General features: G+C 46.7%; 1 non-coding gene across 1 annotated transcript; it reads right to left on the minus strand.

The window, feature by feature from the left end:
* Positions 1–9,367: 9,367 nt before the first annotated feature.
* On the minus strand, positions 9,368–9,439 carry TRNAQ-CUG (transfer RNA glutamine (anticodon CUG)). Its single transcript has one exon. It is a non-coding gene; the product is annotated as a tRNA-Gln (tRNA).
* Between the last annotated feature and the right edge of the window lie 36 nt (positions 9,440–9,475).

Raw genomic sequence — 9,475 nt, forward strand, 5'->3', positions numbered from 1 at the left:
GTCATCTTCGTGTCGTGCGAGGGGAACGACTGATGTGCATGTGGAAAATTGTGAGTTCTTAGAAACCATACTGTTTTCTTGATCATTCATAACCAAATACATAAAGATCCTTCAGCGTATCACTCTTGCACAGCTTGTACGAGATCTCCATAGCTACCCTTGGCACAACAAGCACAAACCCAAGTGCCTTTGCAGGGCTGATAAGCAGACAGGAAGCAAAGGAACATCTGCTACAGCTTTAGATGGTTTTGCCTTCAGTAACCACTGAAGCTCTGCATTCCACGTCCTGCTCGCTTGGCCTTTGACTCCACCAGCTGTTGGACAGGAGATGTGAAATGTTGTACCTACAGAAAGGGAGCTGCATTATTTTTAAAGGACCACTGGGGTATTTAATGGCATTTTTTCTTTCCGTTCTCTGATGACTGGAAACACTGGATAGCAGAATCTGCATATGGAGTTACTTCCTGAAAGTCAACCACTTCCTATTTAACCATTTTTTTTAATGTTCTGTTTTCCTTTCCAAACCTGCTTTGTTTTGTTTTGTTTTGTTTTGTTCTGTTTTAAACACCAAAAACAATTGCCCCATATACTGAATAGTAATTATATTCATCATAATCATTGTAAGGAAGCCATGTGCTTCCCTGGATCAGGGCTGGGGCTTCCAGCCCAGGCAATCTGTCTTCTTGGAGCATAACAGCATTTCTATAGCATGGACAGCCAAGGAACAGAGTTACACAAAATAAATATCAAACTATTTAGTGCAAACCCTTTCTTTGTTTAAAGAAAGAGCTACTGAACATGATGTTTTATAAAGGAGCTCGGCCAAATAATGCAGATTCTCTGCTCTTGTGTGTGTGGAAAATCTGCTCCAGATAGTTCAGCAGTTCTGCACACCATGGTATTTTCATTTGCATGGAAAACTACCAACAGAGAACAACTGACAGCAGCATATTTTTAGGATATTGAGGCCCATGCATCTTTATGTACTTCCTCTGAGATTGTAATTTTGTCTAGGAGATTGCAACAGTTGTGACGAAATCGGATTTAGCCGTGTATGGTAGATCCTATGGCTCTGACACAATGAGATGAAGAGGGGCTCAGAGTAACCACAAGAAAGAGGAAGATACTCTTCCTCTGCTCCAGAGTTATGTAAATGTAACTGAGAAGAGAATTTTGCTCAGAAATTCTGTGTTCTGTGCTTTGGAGTTCTATACATTTTTTTATATGTTCTATTCTTAAACTGCGGATGGATGCTGTTTTGCCAGAAAATAAACGAAACACAAAGATGGCTTCAAATATTTGGACGAGTCATGTTGCCACTCAAAATACAGAAGCATCTGTCATACCACTGTCCTAGTGAGATCATAAAAGCAGAGACAGAGTGATCAGAGAAAAAAATACAGGACTTTTACTCCATTCCCAATGCAAGCTATTTCTCTTTTTAGGACCAGGAGCCTACGTGGCACAGAGATATTCCCATAGTCTACAAATACAACAGCTGAGTACCTGAGGTGATTACTTTGCCACTATTTATTTAGTTAAATATAGGAATAGTCATAAAGACAGTAGATTTACTTGGGATTGACAAATTACTAACTCAGGTTATTATTTTATAATGGAATCACAGAACCCCAGGATGGTTTGGGTTGGAAGGGACCTTAAAGATCATCCAGCTCCAGCCCCCCTGCCATAGGCAGGGACACCTTCCATTATCCCAGGCTGCTCCAAGCCCCAGTGCCCAACCTGGCCTTGGAGACTTGCAGGGATCCAGGGGCAGCCCCAGCTTCTCTGGGCACCCTGTGCCAGGGCCTGCCCACCCTCACAGGGAGCAATTCCTTCCCAATATCCCATCCATTCCTGCCCTCTGGCAGGGGAAACCATTCCCCCTTGTCCTGTCCCTCCAGGCCCTTGTACAAAGTCCTTCTCCAGCTCTCCTGGAGCCCCTTTAGACACTGGAAGGGTCTTTAAGCTCTCCCTGGAGCCTTCTCTTCTCCAAACTGAATATTCCCATCTCTCCCAGCCTGGCTCCAGAGCAGAGGGGCTCCAGCCTTTGCAGCATCTCTGTGACCTCCTCTGGACTTGCTCCAGCAGCTCCAAATCCTGCTGCTGTTGTTCCCCAGGGCTGGAGGCAGCTCTGCAGGTGGGGTCTCACCTGAGTGGGACAGAAGGACAGAACCCCCCCCTCACCTGCAGCCCTCACTGTGGGATGAGCCCAGGATATAGAGCCTTTCTGGGCTGCTCTCCGTGCTTTTTATCTTCTGCATTTCACAGGGAGCTGAATTTTTTAAACTATATTAATATTAGAATAATTAAATAGCTGTCTTGAACTGTGTGCACATTGCATTTAACCAGCTTGAAAGCAAGCCAAAACTTGAAGCAATTTTTAGAAGAATTGTAGAATCAATACATCAATTCCCATTAATTTGGTGTCAGAGGAAACAAATGTGTACCTGTCTGAAACGTGTGCCTTCCCTGCAGAGGAGTGCTAAAATAGGCATCTTCTGTCTCCCTGCCTTCCCTGTGCCCTCCAAACATCAGAAACCAGGGTCACAATGAGGGAAAACCAGACTGGCTGCAAAATACAATGAAACCACTTTTATTAACCCAGTATCCAGGACAAGCTATGCACCAACTGTGCCATGTCAAAGCCATCCCAAGCGCTACTCCATCCACTGCACTGAGTTCCTTGTTTCTCCCCTGGTGCTGCAGTCCCCCCCAAACACATCTCCTTTGCAGGGCTGAGAATATCTAGGCAAGCTGAGGTGAAGCTCCATTCAGTCTGTCACAGCCACAAGCTGTCATTCTGCACAGCAGCGGGACAGTATCAGTGACTAATCCCAACTGAGAGTGCATCTTAAACCAGCCAAAGTTCTGGATCAATCCAAGCTCCCCCAAACGTGCTCTGCTGCATGCAAGCATCTTGCACATCTTGCTCCCTGCACAGCTGGCTGCTGAGCAAATTTTTGTCTCGGGAGGTATGCTCAAGCACATGAAACATATTTTTAGCATCCCAGAGGTCTGAGTACTCCCAGAGCTGAGAGTGCAACCTGGCTGACAGCAGGTTTCCAGAGAAGGAGTAAGAAAGAGGCAATGGGTGATGAGATTACCCCCCACAGAAGGAGACTTCTGCCTGGAATATCAACACATCTTTTCAGTCTCTCATTGTGACTGTTTGTGCTTCCATCAGATTTTCCGTTTGCTCCTTCAGCTACGGGACCAGATGGCTCCCACACATTATGCTCTGAATCATGGCAAGGCTCAGGGTGTTTGCTGTGTCACAGCAAACACAGGTGCCAGACCAGGTTAAACTCCTCACAGCCAGCATGGTGCACCCTGCTCAGGGGTGGGGCTGCAGCAGGCACCTACAGACACACTCTGGGGAAGATCTGAGCATCCTTTTCTTCTTGCAGGAAAACGACTGCCATACCTTGAGCACAGATAGCAGGGCAGAGGGGCAGAGCAGTGACACATGGCAGAGGACAGATGCTCCACACTTCCCGTGATGCACAATGCCTGATGGCAAGGAGTCCTGGTGGGCCAAGGACAGGAGGCTGTTGTTCCCCCTCTGATTTCCCCTTGCAGCTTGTGATTAAACTGGTGCTGACACCTTGCCCAGTGCCTGTGTGCAGAGCCAATAGCCCTGGGCAGGACTTCTGGCCATGAAGCACCTACTGGAAAAAGAGACAATCTCATTGTTTGAGAGCATCTCTGCATCTGGCGTTTGTTAAATAGAGAACAAAACTGATTTTCTCCTCACTTTGCATAGATCTGGGGTAGATCCAAGCTGTGGCAGCCCTGTGAAATGAGAGTGAACAGGAGTTTGCAAATGTAATGGCCCCTATTTAGGAGGGCAAGACTGGGAGGATTACACAGAATGTGATTTGTGCTTCAGTTACAAGACCATAAACATCACCCTGCAGTTCTCTCTCACTGAAATACTGCATTTCTGAGCACTGAAAACCACGGGAACAGTGAAAGATGCTTTTGCAATACCTAGGAGACATCTGGGGCTCAGTGCAAGTTACAGATCCGGAGGCAGAGGAGGGATGTCCTGGACAGCACAATTGATACGGTGAGTGTGCTCCAGGTCACACCACGGAGGAGCAGCCAAGAACCTGGACGCTGTCCTATGGCCACACTCCACCCCAAGCATTTTCTGAGATGAGAAAATTCCCCTGTGGCTGTTTTTCAGCTTGCTTTCCTTGCTTTGTACTTACATGGCCCCGTGTTGGAAGTGACAGGGCACCTTGTGAGCGTGTGCTGTGCTGGCCTTTGCTGACAGGCGCTGGCAGTCAGGGAACACTCGTCAGGACAGGGACAGTGACCAGGAATGTCACAACCACAGCCTGTGCAGAGCAGCTCCCATGAAGGTTAACGCGTGTCGCCACCACCTTTGAGGTCAGTGTTGGCCTCGCTTTAGCAGTCCTATAAATAGACGCCCAAGGTTGACTGAAAAGAGGATTTGGCTCGGCTGGATCTTGTTTAGCATTCCCAGGAGAGGAAGGCAGATTCTTTTCCCTTTTTCTCTTCCAGCCTGTAACCTTGAGTTGGTCTCTGTGGGGAACATGAGTGGATTTGCCAATGGCTCTGCCGCTGTGGGCCGGATGTCCTGCTGTGTCACACAAACCGCACGTACACATCTCTCCAACCTGCAAACCCAGACCTAATTCCACTAAAGCCTCAAACTAATTCCTCACTGGCAAAACTAGGGAAAAACCCAAACAAACCTTGAGCCTAATTGCTTGAAAACAGTAGGACACCTAGTGGATTTATAGGGAATATCTTCGGGATTATCAGCAACATTTTGTCATTTTCTTGGCAAAACCAGCTGTGAATATATTTATAGAGCAATCACTGAAATATCAGGGTTTCTATTTAATAAATTAATCTTGTTATAGCTGTTACAGCCTCCAGTTTGCCTGAAGAAGTTACTGCAACCTATAGAAAACCCAAAGAGCATTGTTTGAATGACTTGAAAAAAAAATTATGGAAAACTGGATGGTTCCCAATGTCTGGGAACAGGAGGAAGGATATTCTGCCAGATCAAAGCCATCCCAGTTGTTCCATCTGACAGCTCTCTAATGATCTTAATGAGCAGAGTTTTACAGCTCAGCCTGGCTCCCAGTACAGTGGTGCAGCTCCACAACAACGTGGCCATGCTGAGCAGCCGGCCCTGCTGGTTGTTTCAGCACAGAATGACTTGGCCACAGAAGCCAAAGTGCTTCTTCATTCCCCAGGGCTGATCTTTTGTATCCAAATCAGAAGATGAGGGGCCACGTGATAACGCCTGCGCTGCTGTCGCTGCTTTTGCCTGGTACCAGCTCCAACATCGAGCAAATTTTGACCCTAGAGAGGGAATAAACCCCTCTGGCAGGGTGTGTAAGAGGAAGAAGATTTTGAGTGATGATTCTGTGAAATTATATCTTGGCCAGCAATTATCCTGGGGCTGCCAGGGTTATCTTGCTGGTGTCTCTGGAGGCAGCAGACACAGACAAAGAGCTGAGTGATGAGGCCAAAATGGATTCAGGAAACTGATGACTTCATTTTGACAGTCATCACAAGGAACACCAAGTCATTGAGTCCTGCACTCAATTCCTGTTCCCAAAACATGCTGAAAACTTTCCTTCCTTTCTGCTTACCATAATATTGTCCTAGTGAAAAATGTCTCCAGAAGATGGTTCATTTTTCTGTTCCCTTCCCACTCTTTCTGCAGTGCTGCAGGGACTCCTAAAGAACAGCAAGACCAGAATGAGATTTGATTTTGGATAAAAAATCTGTTCAGATGCAGGTCTTTTTTTATTCTAAGTTCAAGGTTAGGAAAGGAAAGGCTAATTTAGAAATTAATTTTGATTTGGTCTATTTCTTCTTATACCCTTTCTTCTTAGAGCTGTAGAAATCAGAAAGGACGTAGCGCGTGATGGAATGCAAATGAGTTATCAACAGAAAAATTCATATTAACTCCTTGTATTTTCATTATTCCTACCTGTGGCATAGAATTACCTGAAAAATAGAATCCTTGTACATTGTAAACCCTTTAAATTGGTCTAGGGTTTTGAAACAGATTTTTTTTTAAATTTTAGTGCATGGATTTTTTATTTGAAGGGGTTTTTTTTCTGACTGACATGTCAAACTGGGGATGGTGCGTGCTAAGAGTACGCTTTTCTCTAATTTAGCAGCTGGATTGGAAAGCTTGAATTATCTCTGCATAATTGCAATGATTAATGGATTGTTAGGAAATTGCAAAGTATTGATTGAATTTTCCCCTTAGGAAATATTTCTCCTCTGATAAAACACAGTTCTGGGGCTTTGCTTTTGTCTTTCCTGCTTTCTGCTCCGGGGAAGCCAGGGGCTGCTTTTATCTGGGAAATGGGAATTTGGGTCAACAGCCCTTCAAGGACAATTTTGAATTATTGTGATTTCCAATCCCAAATCTTCTCTGAGCTTTGCAAGGAGATGGATTTGTGGATTTGCAAAGTGTGAACAGGGATTTCAGAGCCAGAAAAGCTCTTCTTTTTTTTTTTTTTCTGGGACCAGCAGCAAATACTGGCCATCCCTGTTTCACATTCTGCCATTTCCATGTCAAATACCACCAGTGAGCTCTGCAAAGACACCTTGACCTTGTTGTGGGAATGCCACAACCATCAAAGATGGTGGCAAATTTTCCACTTTATTAGGCCAGGATTACTCTGGGGGATCTCAGGAGTTGGTGGGAAGAGGGAAGTGGAGAATGAAGTGAGAATTGGATGCAGGGAGAGCTTGATGCACAGTGCCTGGGGCTGGGCAGCTGGGAGCCCTGACACACATCTGCACCTTAATGGTGCTGGGCTCTTTTTGGCAGCTGCTCTGGGAATTTCCAGAGCAGACCCATAAATACACAGCTATGAGTGCCACCTCTGCTTCTTTTCTTCGCTAAATTGAACATCCAAGGCCCAGCTGAGTATCATTCCTTGTCTCTGCTCCAGTTGCTTGGGACGTGCTGCCTCTGCAAATGGTTCTGCCTAAGTTAGGAATTATGAGAGCGTGCTAATTCAAGGTTTGCCATGAATTCAGTGTTCCCGCAAGGATGACACTAATGGCAATTAGTGCAGCAGAAATGCCAGTGCTGAGTGACTGTTCTCACATTAAAAGCTGTCACTTGGAGAGCGCTCAGTCTCTGTTATTCCAGGCCTGACCTCTGCTTTCTGGCTGTGCTTCCCGTGCACGGCTGGTGTCCCAGGCCATCCCATCACTGCAGCAATTCACTCTGGGATTTCACACAGGGAAAGAGCAGAGTAGCCCAAACCAGCCTGTGCTGACAGTGACATTTCCTGAGGGTTTGGATGTTCTCCTCTGGGGCTTGAACAGCAACAAAATTAACCCAGGACTGAACAGAAATAAGACTTTAATTTCTGGAGCTCCTTGCTACTTCAATGCTCTCCTCATGTCTTGCTCTATTGATTCCTGTTTAGACACAGAGCTCTTTCCACTGTTTCAGTTTCCACCCTGAAGAACCTGATTTTAAATGATCAATTGCATTTAAACACGCTTAGCTAGAAGCAATCCCTTCTGCTGCCCAACTCCATAGCAATCTGCACAACTTTTAATGTTTTGCTAAAAATCATTGGTAAAAATGCCTTTGCTATACAATGACTGCAGTTCAACAAGTGGCAGTGCTGCAGCAATGTGGGGACTGTGATTTTTACTGAAGCCAGAAGAGCCTCTGTCCTCACCCTGTGCCCTCAACTCTGGCATAGGGTAAGTCAGTTCCAGATGAGGAACATCTGCAATATGCTGCAAGAGGAAGTCATGCTTGCACACGTGAAAAATGTAAATAAAGGGTGTTTCTAGGCTCACAAACACAATCCAAAGCACGAAAAGGAGAACAGCTCTTACAAGACGTTAACTAAAAGTACTTAGTCTGTGTTATTTTAAGGCTTTTTAGCACTAACAGCAGTTCTGGAGGATGAAACCAGGTCTGAGAAACATCAAGTGAAAATTAATAGCTTTTTAACAACAAAGTTCAATGGACAAGTGCAAATAGGATATGAGATGGAAACCTGAGCTCCTGAATTATAAATATACCCAGCCTCTACACAGACAAGTATCTGTTATCCATTTGATGTACTACTCAGTGCCAAGGGATTGAGAAGGTGGCAGGAGCAGGATGGGCATTTTCAGGCTCAAGATTTTGTGTGTTCTGGGTTTGGCTGGAGATAAAAAGGGTGAACCCAAAGACAGCCCAGATTCCTATAGCCCTCACCACTGCAGTACCCCCTGTGAGGAGCTGGAGGTGCAGGGCACATCAGAGGCTGGCAGCAGGATGTGGCTGAGCCCAGACTGATGCTCCCGATGCTCCTGGGGAGTTCTGTCCTCCTGTGGAGGGACACACTGCAGTCACACATCAGGTGTCTTTGTTATTAATGTTTTGTTTTCCCCACTCAGAAGCTCTGAGGCAGCATGAAGTATTTATCTTTTAAATGCAGAGGATCACATTCTGGCTGGTTATGGTGCCAGCAGACGGTAACTGATGCACAGCGCTGCTGCCATGCCCTGGGGTTACTTTCCACACACAGGAATGATGACACAGCCGCTGACTGCAGTGATGGCAAACATGCTGCTGTGAGGGCAGGCTGGTGGGAGAGGAGCAGTTTTAAGGGATTCTGTTCAATCATCTGGACACAAGTGCTATTTTTATCCTCTGCTGTTTAGATCTCAAGCCTGCACCAGGAGAAGCTGATGACAAAGTTGGTGTCTCCCATGACAAGGGGAACTGGACAACCTTTTGGGAAGGGAGAAGCAGGGTGGGCAGGGGTGGCAGTGGGAAAGCGGCCGGTGCTCATGGCCTCTGCACCTCATGAGCTGAAAGAGCTTGTTGGCCTCTCTGATACCTCCACCACAAGCTGACATGCCTCTCTCAGCTCAGCTCACAGGAGGGATCTGTGAGACCCTGGGGGATTTCCCACCAACCAACCCCAAGCTCACCTGTGCTTGTGGGTGGCTTTGGGGTGAGGCCAGTGCCTGCCCATGGAGGCAGGAGAGGGGCATGCACTCCATGACGGGGGTTAAGGTTGGTGAGTCCCAGGCAAGAAGTGAGGTGAGATTATAACAGTGTGTGAAGAGGCCCGGGGAGCTCAGAGCATGCCCATCCATCACCTGGGCACAGGACTCCTGGGAGCTCAGCGTGCCCATCCCTTGTTTGGGAAGAGGGTCAGAGATGCTGGAAGGAGTGTGCCCGGGCATCGTTTGAGCACAGGAGTCTGGGGAGCTCAGTGTGCCTATCCATCGTTTGGACACACGTACTCGCTCGGGCAGTTCAGAGAACCCCGGGCATCGTTTGGACACACAAAGCCGAAAAGAAAAAAAAACGAAATGGGGGACGAAAAGATTCAGGTTCCACCGAGATTTGAACTCGGATCGCTGGATTCAGAGTCCAGAGTGCTAACCATTACACCATGGAACCGCTCTGCCACCAGCTTGTCCCAGCTCCGCCTAGTTC

This window comes from Zonotrichia leucophrys, chromosome 10 (genome assembly GCF_028769735.1).
Source record: "Zonotrichia leucophrys gambelii isolate GWCS_2022_RI chromosome 10, RI_Zleu_2.0, whole genome shotgun sequence".
In the NCBI taxonomy this organism is placed as follows: domain Eukaryota; kingdom Metazoa; phylum Chordata; class Aves; order Passeriformes; family Passerellidae; genus Zonotrichia; species Zonotrichia leucophrys.